Source organism: Tupaia chinensis, unplaced genomic scaffold (genome assembly GCF_000334495.1).
Source record: "Tupaia chinensis unplaced genomic scaffold, TupChi_1.0 Scaffold000549_1, whole genome shotgun sequence".
Classification (NCBI taxonomy): Eukaryota; Metazoa; Chordata; class Mammalia; order Scandentia; family Tupaiidae; genus Tupaia; species Tupaia belangeri.
In genome coordinates, this window is record NW_006160061.1 from 3992040 (window position 1) to 4011737 (window position 19698).

The following is a 19698-nucleotide window of genomic DNA, read 5'->3' on the forward strand; positions in this document are numbered from 1 at the left end:
CCAGTTTGCTCCAGTTGTGGGTTATAGCTTCTATTTTCTTCCCTCCACTGGGAAGCAATTAACATGTTACATTTCATTTTCCACATCTCCTTGACTGGTTTGGGATCCTGACATGGAAATGTTGAGAGTGGACCAAGAGGAACAAGAAAGGAGTTCCTTTTCCAGGAAGAGCGACAGAAATACTATCTGGGTTGTGGACAGGAAAGAAGGGGCCCTTTGTAAGATCACAGGGTGTGTTTTTTCTCTTGTACTTCTCCTGCCTTTGCCCCACCTTAATCTAAATTCTTGATTGGTGAGTTCTTCTGAGAACAGGGGCCAGTGAGCTCTGGCACAAAAATCAGTAATCCTAGAAGAAGAGAAGATAGGAGTTTTGAGCTAAGGATCTTTACTTTTCCACTCTGATACATTTATTAGACTACTTCAAGAAGTGGTGAATCCCTCTTTCTATGTTAACTTGTCTTTGTGGATGAAAAACAAATAAAGGATCATTAAGAAATTGGTAACCTAGCATCGATAATCTGGATGTTTAGTCTGATTCCAAGTACATACTTTGGCATTTATGTCCTCCACCACCATTTTACCTTTTTTCCCCACTTTCAGAACTGTGCCATTTCCTCAGGCCCTGTCCTCAGTGTTGATATGGTCATTTGCTTTGCCACCTCCATTCTCCAAGCCCTCCAAGGTTTTAGAACCTGCCTGTTCTTGCTTGGTCTTGGCCGCAAAGTGTCTAGAATCCTTAATCAAAGCCCAGTGGATAAACTACTACTATACGTTTGCATGAAAGGTTAAGCAGGCCGGAGGACCTCTCCCAGCAGCTTTTGAGCACAATACATCTGTATTCCTATGATAGAACCAGCAGTTGAGATAACCCAGATGCTGTCTCATTTGGGCATACACTCAACCAGATTGTCTCCCTTAGCCTTTCTTCTACCCCACTGCCAAGCTTTCTCTTTTGCCCAGATCTTCTTGTGCTATTAAAATTCAAAACTTAGTTCTCACCTGAAGAACTGTTTTGCTAATGGAACCAATCCCCGCTATCAACAAAAAACTTTCCTGTGTGCGAGAAATAGACAAACACAGCTCCAGAAAACATCTGAAGAAGAAGCATTGAAATGAAAATACTATTTCATAAGGGTTTCATGAAGATTTACAGAGCTCAAGGATTACATCCATGAAAACAGAATTGCATTTAGCAAATCAGTTTTTGGAGTGGTCACATCTGTTTCTGGAACAAAGTGAGAAACAGATGTGAAAGCAGCAGTGAAACTGAGACAGGAAGCTTGTCAAATGTGAACACTGAGTGAGCCGTGTGAATCCAGAAATTAGAGCAGCAGAGGGGTGATACAGCCAACAGAGCTGTGGATAGACCTGTGCAGGCCTTAGGGGGTGCATTTTGGTACAAAGGATGAAACGTTTTCAATGGACGTGATGTTAGCTGTTGCTAAACGGATCTCATTAAAATCTTTGAGGTTCGTTATGAATGAGTAATAAAAGAGAAAATTTAATTCAGGGCCCTACAGACAGATGTTTTACATAAGGAAATGTGCTATATTAGTTCAGTCCCAAAGTACTCATCTTCTCGGTTGTCATTGCCCAAGGAAAATTTAAAGATAACCTCCCTTCCACTGAAGCATCAGAAGTACAGTGCCGTTTGTCTCCTAGGGACAGTTCTACCCAACTCCTTAAGCTCTGATAAGGCTTGTGAGAGGTTGTGGAAGGAACCCCCTGAAGTTGGCATGTAGAGAGCACACAGGAAAGAAAGTAATTGTGTGGATAAATCAGCCACACGTGTCTCTACTGAGTCACATGAAGTCTCAGGCATCTTTCCAAGTTCAGCATCCCCAAGGACCCACTCTGAAGCTTTTTCCTGTGTTTTTCTCAGAGATTTATGAAAAACTGTCAGAATCAGTGATTACATAAAAGTCCCCTAGAGTCTTTGAAACTATGGAAGAAGCTTTGCTTCCTTCCACACTCCTGGAAGAGAGAAAAAAAAATTATAAAAAAAAGCAGAAACCACGTACATCATTTTATTTTTATTTCAACTCCGTTCCCACACATGAACATGAGTATAGTTGGAACTATTTTCTTTTGAATATTTCTCTAGCAAACACTCAGCTTGAATAGTAAGAAAAGAGTGTGCCAGATCCAGTTTTGTATAGAAATTTGCAACAGTGCCTTGAGTAAGTAAAATATTGCAGTTATTTATTTATTTATTCATTCATTCATTTGATTTTTGCCATAGGGCACATGTGCTTGCTGGAGTGAGACAAAGAGAGGGAAAGTAAAAAAAAAAAAAAAAATCATCCCCCAGGAGAGATGGGCACCCTGCAATCCCTTCTCCTCCATTCTCCACTCAGGAACTTGGGCATTCACATACATGTGCCCATAATGATTTTCAAGCCAGTGGGTCCAGGACTCAGACCCTGGTTGGCCATGTGGGAGTGCAGCACCTTTACCACCATGTTACTGCTGGCCCCCAAATACTAGAATTTGAAACAATGTGGAAGAGCAAAATGCAGTAGCAAAGACTTAACTTACAGGGTGAGTAGCTAAGAAGTCACCTGGAGATATAAATTTTGGTGTTAGAGCAGACAGTGCCCTGTCTGTATCTTTCCAGGAAATCCTGGAAATGTAGGCATCCTTAGGCTAATTTTTGTGTCCCTAAACTGAAGGATTCAAGTTGTCTGTTCTACTATTTATGTTTATCAAGCAATTTGGGGGAGAAGGGTAAAGAAAGACACTGACTTATTTATTTAGTTTTGGAGAACCTAAAGAGAGGTCACTACTCTAAAGAGCTTGGATGATGGAGTGATAGGAAAGGGAAAAGAGAAGAAAGCACATTTGGGACAGTGCTGGCCCTGTGAATCTGCATAGGTAAAACTTCCAGAAGTTCACCATAGAGCATGAACTTGTTTTGGAAGATGTCTAACTTGGTCATGACCAATTAGTATAAAAGAGAACTATACTACAATCTTCCGATGAGAATGAGTCATGTGATCTGTTTTGGGAAGATGTTTAACAATGGGTTTGATTTGCTAGGTATCCTTTATTTGGAATATGGAACTTGTGCTCTTTACCAAACTATGTTAAGGACATGGACTCTATAATTATACAGTCTGAGAATGAATCCTGTCTCTAAAGTAGTAGCAATGTGATGATGGGCAAGTCATTTATCTTTCTGAGCCACTGTTTCTACATCTGAAAAAAAATAAATATAATAATAATACTTTATAGATGGCCATGAGGACTCAATTTAAGCTACTAAACAAAATGTCATAGACTGAATGACTTGTAAGAAATGTAACTGTATTTCTCATAGTTCTAGAAGCTAGAAGTTTGAGACGAGAGTGACAGCACTGGAAGGTTCTGGTGAAGAGCCTCTCCCAGGTTGTAGACTGTCAAAATCTAGGTATAGCCTTAAGTGGTAGAAAGAGGGGGAGCACACTGTCTGGAGTTCCTTTGAAAAGGGCACTAGGGACCAGCAGTGATGTAATGGTTCCATCACTGGACTCCTACATAGTTGACCACAATTCAAGTCTTGGACCCAGCAACTTAAAACTCACACCAGGTGTGTGTGCTTGTGTGTCCAAAATCCCGAGAAGAGAATGGGGGAAAAGGAATTGCAGCATGGCTATCCCCTCTGGGGGGCGACTTCTTGTTTTCTGTCTCTGTCTCTCTGGTGAGCATATGTGCCAAATAGCAAATATCTCTCTTGAGAAATTAAAAAAAAAAAAAAAATTGAAAAGGCACTAATCCCTTAGGGCCAGCAGGTGGCATAGTGGTTAAGGTGCTGGACTCCCACATGGCCAACTGCAGTTCAAGTGTCAGACTTGGCAACTTGAAACCCAAGCCTGGTATGTGTGCTTGTGTGCTCAAAATCCCAAGGAAAGAATGGAGAATTGCAGTGAGGCCATCTCCCTAGGGGGTGATTTTTCACTTCTTTGCTTTGTGTCTCTCTGGCTAGTGCACTTGCCCTATAGCAAACATTTCTAAAAAAAAAAAGCACTAATCTATTTATAAGCATTTAACTCTCATGACCTAGTCATCTCCCAAAGGCCTCATTTCCTAATACCATTACAAGGGCTTTCCAGAAAAAGAAACATCCTCCAATCAGACATGGTCACGCCGCAATCTCTTCTCTTCAATTTCGCCACCCTTTTCAGATTTGGGGCACACACACATGTATTGGGTGTGTATTTCAAGCCACAAGGAATGCAGATAATATGACTGGTCATGTGGAATTCAGCTCCCTTAACCATGGGCCATAGGACTCATGTTGAATTTTAGGGAACACAAATATTTAGTTTATTGCACTTCAATATATATAAAGTGCAGTATTGCTGGAATATGATCTCAAAGCCATTATATAAATGTATTCTGTTAGTAAGAATGGGCATTTTCAGATGCCTGTTGGACCAGAGTCCCTGGATGAGCATTTCACGTGGCCTGGGAAATAATGATGGATGAGCCTGGATTCAGAGACCAATAAAACCTTGAAGGATCTGATTTTCTTCCATCTTAAGTGTTGGCACTTAACTTTATACTTTTTTTTTTCCCCTGAAGTGAATTTCCAATAAATGCTGACAAGTCAAGCTTGACATGAGGCATCATTAAGTGGGGAAGTTAGTCATCAAGAAACATATGGAATGACACAATAGAGTCTAAAGCAGAAAAGGGGGAAGACTAAACCACGCAAATTAAAACAAAACATTTAAAATGTAAAGCAAAAGTTACCTGAAAAATACCGTGTGCCCCTACCTAGCTAGAAAATTCTTGAGTACTAATAGAAGTATATTAATATTAGCAACATGGACTATCATCTGCCATGAATGTACCAAGTGCCCACTACTGCCATAAGAGAAGTATCTTTAGAAGGGGATTTATTTACTAAGACACTGATAAGGCTAAAATTTCAGGGCCCCCTCTTGTGCCGCCTCCAAACCCTGAGCTGCCTTAATAACATGGTCATATCACCATGTATTATTGTAAGCCTTTTTGTTTTTTAAGATTTTTGCCATAGGCCATATGCACTCTCAGGAGAGAGAGAGAGAGAGAGAGAAAGTGAGAAATTATCCCCCCACCCCCGAGGGGATGACAATACTGCAACCTCTTCTCTATTCTCTTCTTAGAATTTTCCACATGCACATACATGCACCAAAAGTGTTTTTCAAGCCACCAGGTTGGGAACTTGAACCATGAAACCAACCATGTGGGGGGTTAGTGTTAACCACCACATCATCTGCTGGCCCATAAGATTTTTTTTTGGCTAAAGACGGGGTTATTTTATTTTATTTTTTGGAGAGGGTTTTGCTATAGGGTGCATGCTATCGCCAGAGAGACAGAGAGAGACAGAAAGACAGAAAGCAAGAAATCACCCCCAAGGAGGGATGGCCGTGCCGCAATCCCTTCTCCTCCATTCTCCTTTCGGGATCTTGGGCATATACGCACACGTGCCTGGTGTGAGCTTAAGCCACTGGGTCCAGGACTTGAACTGTGGTCGACTAAATGGGAGTCCAGCAACATAGTCATTATGCTAACTGCTGGTCCCAGGTTTTATTTTTAAATATTTTTTATTTATCTATTTTAATTATTATTTATACATTTAATCACTATACATCATTTAGATTGTAAGGAGACTTTACCCAGTGTGACACACACCTCAGTCCAATTTATTTATTTGTTTATTTATTTTTGCTATTCTGACTTTCTGTCCATCATATTTGCCTGATGTTGGAAGACATGGGAAGCTCCATATATAATAGCGCCCAGGGAGCTCCATCTCTTATGCAGGTACTTGTGCAGTCAGCTCCATTTGGATGTGGGCTGGACTTACTGACAAATAGAATATTGCAAGTTAACCTCTTTTATGAGGTTAGATAATGAAATGACTGACTTCCATCTTGTTTTTCTCTTGCTTTCTCTTGCCTCACTCACTCTAGGGAAGCCAGCTGCCATGTCACAAGGAAGCTCTGTGGAGTAAATTGGTCAGTATCTTTTGGGGCCTTCTAATAGCTACCTTGGGTGAGCTAGATATGGATGGTCTTCCAGACAAAACTTCAGACAGAAGTACAGCTTTGGCCAACAAGTTGATTGTATAGATGAGGCATCTAAGCCACATCCAGATTCCTCGCCCACAAGAACAATGAGATAATAAATGTTCATTGTTTAGGCTGCTGTTACCTTGGGGTACTTTCCTTATGCTGCAGTAGGTAACTGATACAATAGATATTGAAGCAGTCATGAGCATTTTAAGAAACTAGGGAACCATTTAGAGTGACTTAGTGAACTATTTATGTTGCCCAGTACATTTAAATAAGTATTAGTCATTCTGGTAGAGAAATAGTTCCTAACCTCCTGTGCCAATTTACTATATATCATGATGCTAAAGAACAAGAACAAAGGTCACGTTGTAATGAGCATCGTCATATGCAGACCATTCCCTAAATCTCACTGGAGAAATTCTGCCTCTCCAGTACCTAAAGTTGTTATATTTTTAATTGCCAGAAGTTGTGTATGTTCGCCAGAGGGAGACAAAAAGACAGAGAGGAAGAAAACACACCCCAGCCCCCGCAATGGGGAACAGTCATGCTACCATCCCTTCTCTCCCATTTCTCCATGTGTACGCCTGGCTTGTTTCTTCAGAGGCCAGGGCTGGTATTTGAAGCACAGTCAGCCAAGTAAGATCTGGTTTCCTTAACCAACAGGTTACAGGGTAAGACTTAAAGTTGTGATTTCTAAAAGTTGACTATTCCATCATAACACTATTTAATTATTTAGCCATTGTTGAAATACCTGATTATTTCATCATTTTGCAATAGTTACGTTTTCTTTGGAGTTCTTGCAAATATAATATTATTCAATATACATTCCAGCCTTGCTGTTTCTTCACCAAGTATAAATTTAAAAAAGTAAGTTTCTGCTGGATAAAAAGTTAAGTTCTTGCAAAATGTTGCAGTATTCTAGACTATCATCTAGAATATATTTATGAAATTCACAAAGTTGACGAAACTCAATTATGCCAATTAACAGCTATTTGTATAGATATCTGGGGACTTTTTAATAAAAAGAAAGTGAATTTTGATTTGAGTACATATGAAGGACACCTTGTCTTTTCACTGTTGAATTTATATTTTATGCACTCTAGAGAAAATGCAGATTAAAAAATTAGTGGCAAAAAAAATTAGTGGCATATTGAACTGAAGCAATACATAGGAGCAATACAATCAGTAGAAATTATTCTGACTTTAAAAAGTAAATTGTAACAGCATTTTTTCAGGTCATACCAAAAGGTGTAATCATTTAGAGGAAATGATAACTTTTTTAAAAACAGTATTAAAAAGATCCTTGGATTCATTGATAAATCCACTAGCAGGGATGAAGGAATCTTGTGAACAAATTTTAATAGTTAAATTTTTGATTTGACAGAAAGACATCACATAACATAAAACTCGTAATAAACCATGGAATGAGAATAATGATGACAAACTGGTTAATGAGTATTATCAATTCAAAGAGTATTTGAATAAGTTACTGCTCAGAAAATTTGAAATACTCTCAAATCTTATAAGCATGAGCAAACTGAATGGAAGTTTTACCAAATTTGGTTATTGAAATATGACGAAGCATTGTCAACATGAAATCATGAAACTAAAACAAAATTCGAATCATCTATTTATTCTTCTTTAAAAGATTGAATTGTTTCCTAGACCTATATTTATTTTATTTTATTTTATTTTTCCTTTTGAAGTTCAAGAGCTCTGCCCTATCTCAGGTGTCTGGAAAATAAAGAACATGTAGACTTAGTTTTACTCATCTCAGGAGGGACAGGATAGTAGTTTGCATCAATAATGGAAGAGCATATCAGTCTGCAGTGCCTACATTTGGATTTGCTTTCCCAAGCACAATATCTTTGCATTTTAGGGGAAAAATCAAGCAAGCAAACAAACAAACCTGTGTACAATGATGCCTTCAATAAGAAAGGAGAGATCTACCTCATGACAATTTCTCTTTCTGGCACAGAACTCAGAATATTCTTGCTTTAATAATTTTCATTTCTCTACTTCTCTCAGTCTTAAGCAACATAAAGTTATTGACAGCTTTAAAATAGTGGCTTGTCCCTGGTTAATATTAAACTATTTTCATGGCTATCAATCCAAATAAACTTTGCAACCTAGGCCCAGCAATGAGTCCGGCAATGCTTCAGATTTCATTTTCGCAACACTTCCTGGTCCTGACTAAATTCTGGCTGAAACTATATGACTCCACTGAGAGGTCATTTGTGTCATGGTTAGATGTTTTGCACTCACCCAGTAACTGGCAAATATCGAAGCCAACAGGCACAAAGCAGAACTTGAAGGGAGAACTGTCTAAACACAAAATCCCATTGACACCCTTCAGCTTGGTTTGGAGCTTATTTTACAGAGTATTTGTCTATGTGGGAAAAAGTCACCCAGTTCAGAGATTTTGCAGTCATTTGGCTTTACCATACGTTCTGTTTTGAAAAAAAGTATAGGCCTTTTGAAATGTCAGGTTCATCTTAGACATTTGTAAAAACATTAAAATTTTGTATTTTTCTCCAAAATAGGCACATCAAAATTAATTTGATTTTTCTCTGGGGTTGGGGAAATTTCTATTTCGCAACACTTCTTAGAGTTCTTTTATTTAAAATTTAGTTTAATTTTATTTATTATTTTTATTTTTAAATTTGCTATAGGGCACATGCACTTACCAGAGACAGAGAGAGAGAGAGGAAAAGTGAGAAAGCAGGTCTCCAGGTCCAGGACTCAAACCATGGTTGACCATGTGGGAGTCCAGCACCTTAACCACCACTCCACCTACTGGCTCCAAGAGGGTTCACTCTTACTAATGTAAATGGCAATAGGTTTTACTTATTTAGTACATACTTATATTATACTTAGTTAGCATGTAACATTCATGCCAGGCACTGTTTTAAGTAGACAAAAATACAAGGGGTCTTCGTGGAAATGAATATTATAAAAAAACTATGCATGAATGTCAAAAATTTTTGTAACAAAATAAACTTGTACTCTAATTCCATTTTCCACAAACTTTTGAAATCCCTTAGTACTGGGACCAGCAGTTAGCATAATGGCTATGTTGCTGGACTCACACGTAGTGGACTATGGTTCAAGTCCTGGACCCGGTGGCTTAAACTCATGCTGAGTGCATGTGCGTGCATGCCCAAGATCCTGAGGAGAATGGAGGAGAAGGGATTGTGACGTGGCCATCCCTCCTGGGGGGAGGGGTGATTTCTCGTTTTCTGTCTCTGTCTCTCTCTGTCTGGTGAGCGCACGCGCCCTATAGCAAAAACCTCTCCAAAAAAAAAAGAAAAAGAAAAAGAAAGAAATCTCCTAGTATTATAGTATTAAATTATTGTATTATTACTGTAACCCTATATAGTAGCTATTAATATGTCTATTTTATAGATAACACATTGAAAATTTCAGCAACTTAGCAGCACAGAGTCAATGGTGTCAGGCATACATTTTTAAAGATAAAAACACAAACTTATTAAATATGTAATGAGAAAATATAAATGACATATTTAACTTGTAAATGAAGGGATCTGCAGAGTGGTTCAGCTCATTTAAAAAGAACCTGAGAACCAACACAAATGTCCATGAACAGATGAATGACTTGAAAAATTGTGGTGCATATACACTTGGAATACTACTCAGCCATAACAAAACGACCCTGGCATGTGATAAAAGTAGATGAATATGGAAGATTTATTGCTAAGCAAAGTAAGCCAGACTATGAAAAAGAGACATTGTATGTCCCACTTAATGTATAACGAATGTCTGCACTCTACGGCAGAAACTGAAAGATTGGAAGCTATAAAGGCATGGAGAACAATTGCGGATGCTAGAGGCAGTGTGGGAGGAGGGTGAAAGGAAGGAATCAAGGGGGAAAAGAAAGAAGCAAGACATTTAAGGGACAGAAAATGGAAAAGTATCTGTTGATCATGTGTATGGTAATATCTTTAACTGGACATGAATACTGTGTATTTATGCTGGGAAAATTATTTTGTATGCTGTAATAATATATAGTGACTGAATATATTAAAAAAAAAGAACCTGAGAAACAAAGATTACATAGTCACTTAGGAAAAGGACACTAAAATAAATTTGCTAAATTAGACACAAACTAGTTTATGTCTTACAGAATAATACCCAGAGTCTTTAGGAAGTTCATAGAAAATGCTAATATTATGAAAAAATTATAAAAGGATTTCAAAGATTTTTTTGCACCAAAATAAGTGTGCCAAAATGAAACCACATTTCCATTTTTTAACAGACTTTTTGAAGTACCCTTATAAATGTATTACTTTGGAATTACGTTCTTTATGAGAAGGAAGTCTTTTTGGTACTAGACAAATGTACAGATCGGCCTGACCACTTTTTGCACAGTAAGTGAATTCCCAAAACAATGAAGAGTTTGATTAGAGAAGGCTTTGTTCCAGGTCTCAATCAGGAGAGCAAGAGTCCAAGGCTCTTACAGCACCCTACCCACAACTGAGGGGCAAGCATGGCTTTTAAACTCAAGTCAGGAATGTGACAGTGTGAGAGTTGGTGGGTAGGAACCCAGGGGCTTTTTAGAACATTTCTATGATTTCATCTTTAACTGATGTGATGTTTTTCCATGCCTGGCAGTTTTGAGGAGGGTCCAGAGGGAGATGTTATCATCAGATCTGTTCTGAGTAAAGAACCCAAGACAAAAACTCTTAAGACACCTGGACCACTTCAATCTTTCTGCGCTACTTGTGACCATGTCTTGCAAAAATTGAACAATTAAGGCTGTCGCGGTATGGCCACTATAGGACCAAAACCATAGCATGTGAAAGTGCCCATTAATCAAGAGAGAAAGAGAGCATGAGCCCATCTTATTATATAAAGTAAATCACCTACAACTCTAGGGCGAATTTCTTTTTTTTTTTTTAACCAGGTAAATATTTCATTTAAGACTGAAGAGGGGCCAGCAGGTGATGTGGTGGTTAAGGGTCTGGACCCCCACATGGCTAATGGTGGTTCCAGTCCTGGACCTGGTGACTTGAAATTCACACCAGGCATGTGTGCCTAAAATCTCAGGAGGAGAATGGAGGAGAAGGGATTGCTTGTGGTCATTCCTCCTGGGGACTGATTTTCACTTTCCCTCTCTCTCTGTCTCTCTTTATTTCTTCTATAAGCACACACACCCTATGGCAAAAAACTTCTTTAAACAAAAAAAGAGAGAGAAAAGAAAAAGAGACTAAACAAAGAAAATTTACCAGAGGCCCTTTCAGAGGCCAGTATCAATTTGCTGTTCTATTGGAGTTACATGCTAATATCAAAGTCAGCTCATCTCACTTTATTGTCTCTGAACTTCTGGGAAAACTGAGGCCCTTTCAGAGAGACCCAGCAGGTGAAAGCTACTTTTATAATCATAATGACGTATTATTTGCCTTTTTAAAAGTTGAATTGACTTTTGCATTGATAATGCGAAGCCAAAAACACTGATGAGTAAAACTAACCTCAGACTGTACTACTAGTAGCCTTAACTACTTCATCACCAGGTATTTACAGATTTTTAAAAATTTGCAATACCTTCTGCCTCATTCTTCTCTTGTGATTTGGGGCACACATAAATACATGTCTGGCTTGATTTTCATGTCACCAGGTCCAAGATTCAAATCATGCAGAAGGCCATGTGGGATCTAGTCTCCTTAGCCACTATGCCTCCTGCTGATCTCCCCCAAAATACATTTCAATTTAATAGAGGAAGTTCACTTATGCAGTTTCTGACCCTATAGGGTCATTGGAATGCCATGATGCATTTTTACGTAGAAAAATACCTCAAGATTTTCCCAATGACATAATACAGTATAGCTAACCTTTAAAAACATCTTATTGTACAGTTGAGGTGTGCTAACAAAGAATATCCACAATTGGCCCAGACATAGTACTTCACACCATTTGGTATTGATGAGGTCACTTGGGAAATCCAGGTTTGAGCCTGTCTCCACCCTAAAAAGAAAAGAAAACAATCAGGATCTGTTGGCATGTGTGGTCCCAGCTACTTGGACATCTGAGACAGGAAGATTGCAACATAGAGAGAGTCTGTCTGAAAATAAATGTATAAATAAGTAAACTTTAAATTTAAGTTAAGAAAAAAAAATTTACTTCAAAATTGTCAAAAAATGATATCAAAGACTTTCTCCTGAATGGCCCCATAGCAAGAGAGTTAAGTGCCATGTATAGGAAGTGAGATCCCACAAAGACAGCTGTGGCTTGGGTCCTAGCACTGAGGCCTTCAGAAACAGGCCAATCCTGTGTATGTGCACCCAGCATCCTGACAAGATGGAGAAATGGATAAAAAGGACTATGGCGTGACTATGTCACCTTGGAGGATGTTTCCTCCCTACCCCCTCACTCCCTCTCTAGTGAGTGCACATGCCCTCTGGCAATAAAAAAAAAGAAGACTCATTCCATTATGAGCTATCTACTTTATGACATTAAGTTTTCTTCATATTCTTCAACCAAAACAATTTATAGGAACAGATTAAGTGCAGAAGTAGACTTGAAAATCTCGTTTTCTTCTATTTGCAAAAAACTGGAGAGAACTGCAAAATGTAAAGCAATGTGTAAGAAAAGAGTAATTTCTTGTCTCATTCATCACCACTTTCATACCTAAGGTCCCCATTTTAGTAAAATAAAAGCATAGGAATTTAATTACGTAAGTTTTAAGTGATGTCAAAGCCTTCACAAAGACTTAAAATCTAAGTAAACAGAAAATCCCATGTATTGGATTGTTCTAAAAGTCAAGACACGCAAAAAGGAAAGAATACATCATAAGTTTTCTGAAAATCCAATGTTTTTATGCTAAATTTGATGAAGATGTGAATTACTGCAGATAAATATGATTGGACAAAGTAAGTGTGATCTAATGGTAATAAGCTGAAGGGAACCTAGCATAGCCTGTTTAGATTCCTCTCTATATCCCTGTACCTTGAAAGATAAGAACATTCTTTTCTTCTGGGTATAAGGAAAGTATATTTCAAATAAAGGTTTGTTTTGTTTTGTTTTTGAGAGGTTTTTGCTATAGGGCACGTGTGCTCACCAGAAAGACAGAGAGACAGGGAGACAGAAAGTGAGAAATCATCCCCTGGGGGAATGGTCATGCCACAATCCCTTCTCCTCCATTCTCCTCTTGGGATCTTGGGTGCACACGCACAGGCGCCCAGCACGAGTTTAAGCCACAGGGTCTGGGATTTGGACTGCAGTTAACTACATGGGAGTCCAGCGACATAGCCATTATGCTAACTGCTGGTCCCGTCAAATAAAGGTCTTATGGCCTGCTTCAGAGGAAGATCAGAGAGTTCCTTTTTTTTTTTTTTTTTTATTTTCTGTAGGGTGTGTATTTCTAGAGACAAAGAGCGAAAGGGAAAGTGAGAAAGCAACCCCATTTCCCCCAGGGGGCAAACACACTGCAAAGTTTTATCCTCCATTCTCTCAGGATTTTGGCCTTACACACACACATGCACCTAGTGTGTTTCTTAAGCTGCTGGGTCCAGGACTGGAATTGCACCGACATATGAGATCCAGGTGCCTTCACCACCACAGCACCAGCTGGCCCCAGAGAATTCTTTTATGGCTGCTTCAGGGAAGGAGAGTGGGAAATTAGTGAAATCTTCCTGCTTCTGCTGATTTCTCAATGCCGAGGTGCTGGATTTTATAGTAGTACGTCAAGAATCTCTCATGAGATATTTCTTTTCACTATTTTTTTTGAAGATATAGTTTTTTTTTCTTAAAACATGGTATTCTTATTAACATGTCATCAGTTTTTATTTTTTTCATGAAGTAAAAAATAATCTCACTTCTAATTTCTAATATGATAAAGACTGATACATTTTTATCACTCAAACAACACACACAAACAAAAGGTATTTGGCATCCTCAATAATGTATTCAATGATAACAGGGACCTAAGAATAAAATGTTTGAAAGCAGTCACTGTAAGTTGTAAATCAAAGAAATTAGACCATCTAGATAATTAAACAGACCTTCGGTGGGCCTCCTGAACAATACTCCAGTATAATGCCAAAAAATCATTGTGATCCTTTTGCCTTATTTCCCATTTTTATGTAGTTTTTATTAGCAATAGTGGAGCCAGCATTTGAATCCAGGGACTATGGCTTGCCATTCATACTCCTAGCCACCAGACATCTTGTATGTAAAGGGAACATGTGACTATCATTATTAGAAGCATCAAATTCAAAAGTATAATTCTAATTTCTTAGAAAATATAGAACAATCAGGAAGAAAAGATAAAGAAAAAGCAAAACAAAAAACGAAAAAAACTCCTTTCACCTATGAATTCCACCTTACCATGAATTCAATGGGTCATTTGTTACTGCTTAGTTTTTTAAATCCTTGGAATTTTGCTAATTTCATTTAGTGAGTCTACCACTGGAATTCTAACTGGTTACTAAGTCCCCACAAAAGAAGGTACTTCTATTAACAGAATAGAATAGTAATAGAGTTCTCAAAATGTTAAATGATAGCAGAGAGACCTGATTAAAGCATTTCCTAACCAGAGGAGCTTGTCTCCACAGCAGAAAAGAATGGATGACGTACAGATGAGTGTGTCTGCTTGTGGGAGTGAGGAAGTATTTGACCTGTTTCTCAGGGCTATCCTATGCTCCCACTATGCAATTAGGGCAGACTGGTGTGAAGACAATTCTTTTTGACCTGCATTAAACCTACAGCCTACAAAGGAGGATCAATTGATCTTAACATGTGTTAGCATCTGAACATGCAGATCACCAAATTACTTGACATTTTAAGAGGAATTAATATATAGACAACCAATGGTCATGAAATGGTCTCCTCATTCTCACTAGACATAACCCTAATCCTAGTCCTACACACTAACCCTAACTCCAACATTAACCTAACCCTGAATCTAACTCAAACCCAAACACTAAACTTGAATCTAACACTAACCCTAATCTAACATCCTAAACCTAAGTCCAAACGTAATCTAACCCTAACTCTAACTCAAACACTAGACAAAACCCTAACCCTAGTCCTACGTCCTAACGCTAACCCCAACCCTAATGTAACCGTGATTAAAACTCAAACCCTAACATTAAACCTAAATCTAACCATAACACTAATCTTACACCATAACCCTAACTCCAAAACTAACCTAACCCGAAGCCTAACTCAAACATTATACCTAACCCTAGTCCTATACCATAACCCTAACCCCAACCCTAACCTAAACCTGACGCTAACTCAAACCCTAACACTAAACCTAAATCTAACTGTAACCCTAATCTTACATCACAAACTTAACCCCAAAACTAACCTAACCCTAACCCTAATTCAAACACTAAACCTAGCCCTAACTCTAGCCCTACACCCTAACCCTAACCCCAACCCTAAACTAAACCTGACTCCAACTAAAACCCTAACAATAAACCTAAATGTAACAATAACCCTAATCTAACAACCCTAACCTAACTCCAAAACTAACCTAATCCAAAGCCTAACTCACAAACGAGATCTAACCCTTACCCTAGTCCTACACCCTTACCCTAACCCCAACCCTAACCTAACCCTGACTCTAACTCAAACCCTAACACGAAACTTAAATCTAACCATAACCTAATCTTACACCATAAACCTAACCTCAAACCTGACCTAACCCTAATCCTAACTCAAACACTAGACCTAACCCTAACCCTAGTCTTACACACTTACCCTAACTCCAACCATAAACTAAACCTGATTCCAACCAAAACCCTAAAAATAAACCTAAATCTAACACTAACTATAATCTAACAACCTAAACCTAACTGTAAAACTAACCTAACCCAAAGTCTAACTCAAACACCAGACCTAAGCCTAACCCTAGTCCTACAGCCTAACCCTAACCCCAACCCTAAATTGAACCTGACTCTAACTCAAACCCTAATAAAACCAAATCTAACACTAACACTAATCAAACACCCTAACCCTAAGACCAAACGTAATACAACCGTAACCCTAACTCAAACACTAGACCTAACCCTAACCCTAGTCCTACACCCTAATCCTAACTGAAACTCTAACCCAAATCTAACTTGAACTAAAACCCTAATGCTAAACTCAAATCTAACCATAACCCTAATCTTACAGCCTAACCATAACACCACACCCAACATAAGCCTAGCGCTAGCACAAACACTAGACCTAACCCTAACCCTAGTCCTACACACTAACCCTAACCTCAACATTAAACTAACCCTGAATCTAACTCATATCCTAACACTAAACCTAAATGTAAACATAAACCTAATCTTACACCATAACCCAAAACCAAAACCTAACCTAACCTTAACCCTAACTCGAACACTAGACCTAACCCTAACCCTAGACCTACATCCTAACCCTAAACCCATCCATGAACTAAACCTGACTCGAAACAAAAAACTAACAATAAACCTAAATCTAACAGTAACCCTAATCTAACACCCAAACCCAACTCCAAAACTAACTTAACTGGAAACCTAACTCAAACACTAGACCTAGTCATAACCCTAGTCCTACACCCTGACCCTAACCCCAAACCTAACCTAACCCTGAATCTAACCCTAACTCTAATTCTAAACCTAACTGTAACTCTAATCTTACACCATAACTCTAACCCCAAACCTAACCTAACCCTAACTCTAACTCAAACACTAGACCTAACCGTAACCTTAGCCCTATACCCTAACCTTAATGCAACACTTACCTAAATGAGACTCCAACTAAAACCCTAACAATAAACCTAAAACTAACAATAACTCTAATCTAAAACCATAACCCTAACTCCAAAACTTAGCTAACCCAAAGCCAAACTCAAACACTAGACATAACCCTAGCCCTACTCCTACACCCTAACTCTAAACACAACCCTAACTTAATACTGACTCTTACTCAAACCCTAACATTAATCATAAATCTAACTGTGACCCTAATCATACACCATAACACTAACCCCAAACCTAACATAACCCTAAACCTAACTCACTCACTAGACCTAACCCTAACTCTAGTCATACACTCTAACCCTAACCCCAACACTAACCTAACCCAGACTCTTACTCAAACCCTAACATTAATCTTAAATCCGTTACCCTAATCATATACCATAACACTAACCCTAATCCTAACCCTAACTCACACACTAGACCTAACCCTAACCCTAGCCCTACACCCTAACCCTAAACCAATCCCTACCTAAATGAGACTCCAACTAAAACCCTACCAATAAACCTAAATCTAACAGTAACACTAATCTAACACCCTAAGCCTAACTCCAAAACTAACCTAACCGGAAACTGAACTCACACACTACATCTAACCCTAATCCTGGTCCCATACTCTAAACTTAACCTCAACCCTAATCTAACCCTGACTCTAACTCAAAACCCAAACACTAAACCTAATTCTAACCATAAGCTTAATCTTACAACATAACCCTAACCCCAAATCTAACTTAACCCCAACCCTAACTATAACACTAGTCCTAACCCTAACCCTATCCCTAAACCCTAAACTTAACAACATCCCTAACCTAACACTGACTCTAACTGAAAACCTAACATTAAACTAAATCTAACAGTAACCCTAATCTAGCACCAGAACCCTAAATCAAAATGTAAATTATCCCTAACCCTAACTCAAAAACTAGATCTAACACTAACCCTAGTCCTACACCCTAACACCAACCCTAACCTAAACCAGACTCCAACTAAAATCCTAACAATAAACCTAAATCAAACATTAACCCAAATCTAATACCATAATCCTTACTCCAAAACTAACCTAACCCAAAGGCTAACTCAAACACTATACCTAACCCTTACCTTAGTCCTACATACTAGCCCTAACCCCAACCCTAACCTAACCTTGACTCTAACTCAAACCCTAACATTAAACATAAATCTAACTGTAGATCTAATCTTACACCATAACCCTAACCCCAAATCTAACCTAACTCTAACTCAAACACTAGACCTAACCTAACCCTAGCCCTACACTCTAAATCTAAGCCCAACCATTAACTAAACCTGACTCCAACCAAAAAACTAACAATAAACCTACATCTAACTTGACCCTAATCTAATACCATAACCCTAACTTCAAAACTAACCTAACCAGAAATGTAAATCAAAAACTAGACCTAACTCTAACCATAAGCCTACCCTAATCGTAACTCTAACTCAAACCCTAACACGAAACCTAAATGTAACTGTAACCCTAATCTTACACCATAACCCTAACCACAAACCTAACCTAACCCTAAGCCTAACTCTAACACTAGACCTAACGCTAACCCTAGCCCTACACCCAAACCCTAACCCAACCCAAACCTAAATGTGACTACAACAAAAACCCTAACAAGAAACCTAAATCAGAAAGTAAACTTAATCACACTAACCCTAATTCCAAAACTAACCTAACCTGAAGCATAACTCAAACACTAGACCTAACCCTTACCCTAGTCCTACACACCAACCCAAACCCCAACCCTAACCTAACCCTGACTCTAACTCAAACCCTTACATTAAACTTAAATCTAACCATAAATCTAATCTTACACCATAACACTAACCCCAAACCTAAGATAATCCTAACCTTTACTCAAACACTAGACCTAACACTAACCCTAGTCCTACACCATAAACCTAAGCCTACCCAAAAACTAAACCTGACTTGGGAAGCAGCAGTTAGCGTAATGGCTATTTCTCTGGACTCCCACGTAGTCGACCGCAGTTCGCGTCTCAGACCCGGTGGCTTAAAACTCACGCCGGGCGCGTGTGCGTGCGTGCCCAAGATCCTGAGAGGAGAATGGAGGAGAAGGGATTGCGGCATGACCATCCCCTCTGGGGGGTGATTTCTCGCTTTCTGTCTCTATGTCTCTCTGTCTATCTGGCAAGCAAACGAGCGATAGCCGAAAACCTAAAAAAAAAAAAACTAAAACTAAACCTGACTCCAACCAAAGAACTAACAATAAGCCAACATCTAACAGTAACCCTAATCTAACACCCTAGCCCTAACTCCAAAACTAACCTAACATTAACCCTAACTGAAACACTAGACCTAACCCTAACCCTAGTCCTACACCCTAACCCTAACCCCTAACTCTAACCCTAACCTATCCCTGAATCTAACTGAAACCCTAACACTAAACCTAAATCTAACCATAACCCTAATCTTACACCCTAACCCTAACCCCAAACCTAACCTAACCCTAACTCTAACTCAAACTCTAACAGTAAACATAAATCTAACTGTAACCCTAATCGTATGCCATAACCATAACACTAAACCTAACCTAACCCTAACCCTAACTCAAACACTAGACCTAACCATAACCCTAGTCCTACACCCTAGCACTAACCCCAACCATAAAATAAACCTGACTCCAACCAAAACCCTAACAATGAGAAGAAATTGTGGCATGGCTATCCTTTATAGAGATGCTTTCCCAAACCCCTATTCCCACCCCCACAAGTGCATGTGCTCTCTGGCAAATTACAAAAAGAAAAGAAGAGGAGAGAGGGACCAGCAGTTAGCGTAATGGCTATGTCGCTGGACTCCCACGTAGTCAACCGTGGTTCAAATCCCGGACCCGGTGGCTTAAACTCACACCGGGCGTATGTGC